The sequence below is a fragment of the Polistes canadensis genome, unplaced genomic scaffold, assembly GCF_001313835.1.
Source record: "Polistes canadensis isolate GaletaPanama2010 unplaced genomic scaffold, ASM131383v1 scaffold_386, whole genome shotgun sequence".
Lineage (NCBI taxonomy): Eukaryota > Metazoa > Arthropoda > Insecta > Hymenoptera > Vespidae > Polistes > Polistes canadensis.
In genome coordinates, this window is record NW_014569933.1 from 60,960 (window position 1) to 62,849 (window position 1,890).

A 1,890-nucleotide genomic window follows, 5' to 3' on the forward strand; every position below is an offset into this window, starting at 1 on the left:
TATTATATAGATATATAATTTTTTTTTGGTTTGATGATTTTCAGCTAGGTTTTAACTTTAAATTTATTTTAATATGAATATCTCATGTAGTATTGTATATCATAATTTATTGTATTCTCTCTCTTGTCATTTTGTATATGTTACAGGGAAAGTGAGGACCTGCAGGGATTGTGAGCTTTTTCTAAATATTGTCCACAATGCCAAGCGGTTTTTGGCAACGTAGGAAACAGAAGAATTGTTATCTTATCGGGCAACAGATACACATACACACATAACAAAGTATAGTAAATTGGCACGCATAGTCTCAAAAACCCACTCCATGCTCGCTTTTGTATGTGTGTGCTTGTTGCCTGATAATGTATTCTTCTTAACATTGTTTAAATATTAATTTGATATTCTATAGAATATCAAAGTATTATGTACAATGCCTAGGAAAAATCCATAACAATTATTCTGTTTCCTACGTTGCCAAAACTCGCTTGGCATTATGGGTAATACCTAGGAAAAGCTCAATCCCTGCAGGTCCCACTTTCCCTATAATATATTACATTTTGTAACTATACTTCAACTGTTAAGAATGAAATCCTTTTGAAGATTGTTTTAATTATGAAGTTGATAGGTCGAATTTTTCGAATTATTAGAAATTATACAAGCTTTATGTCATATTTAATTGTTTTTTCCTATAAATTGTATGCATTTGGTATTACAATATCTATTACGTGTACAGTTTTGTTCAACTCGTGTATTCTCTTAGCGAGTTGGTGTTCTGTCTTTAAGTTATTATTATTATTATTATTATTATTATCATTATCATCATCTTAATAAATCATTATCATCATTATTATTATTATTATAGAATATAGGAATCTGTATAATCTAATTCTGTTACACCCGTCACAGACAATGTCGTGTACAGGTTTCTTTAAAAGAAAAGTGGTATGCGAACAAGTGCCAGCACCATTTTGGTACTGACCCTGACAGTGAATTAATCGTCTAGAGTCTTACGTCAGTTGACAGACAAACGACAAGCACGAGATACAAACGTGCCGGTGGATAATAATGTGTATCAAAAATCCTTCCCTTTTATTCATAAAAATTAATATTTCTTAATACTTTTTCTGATTATTATCATTTCAATCCACATATAACTAACCCCCTGTGATAAAAGATTCAATTCGATATTTTTCATTTATTTTTTTTCGAATAATGAAGCAATGATTATAAAGAAACAAAAACAAATTGAATTGGTTTTTCAACGATAGCAAATACCGTTTTTTGATTTGTCCAATCCGCAAACGTTCTGGTGTACGTTGTTCACGATAATTGTTGAACATGTTTGGAGAAATGTTAGGATGTCAAACGATCGATATCATTTTGAAAACTTAAATTTATTTTAAATTTAAACAAAACAAACAACTAATAAAAGATACACTTAGGTAGATGATTAATTATTTCTTTTTTTTCTTCTACCGTCACTATTATAATACAACGTTGTTAATGCACGACAAAAACGATTAGACTATCTTCTAGGACAATGAGAGTTGGTCTTCTCAACTAAGAAGATCTGAAATACGCTACGAATCTCTGGCTGATAGCCATGGCACCGAATGATACTCTCATCGAGAGTTCCTTTCAAGCTACCTAACACAAGAGGTACACCCCGTTCTGTAATTTTTCTTTACTCGGTGAACACGTGTTTAAAACTCGTGACGATGACCAACGACGATACATCTTTTTGGATTAATGTTTGCTTCATTTATTCTTCTTCTTCTTCTTATTATTATTATTATTATTATTAAAGAAGTATTATAGTATAGGGGGGGGGGGGTAAAAAATATATATCATAGAATGAAATGTTCTCTAATTAATATTTTCGTAATGTAAAAAACA

The 1,890-nt window shown here is 30.6% G+C and overlaps 1 protein-coding gene across 4 annotated transcripts in view; it reads right to left on the bottom strand.

The window, feature by feature from the left end:
- LOC106792174 (anion exchange protein 2) overlaps nt 1-1,890 on the bottom strand; it is a 32,518-nt gene that overhangs the window by 5,323 nt on the left and 25,305 nt on the right. The window lies entirely within an intron of this gene.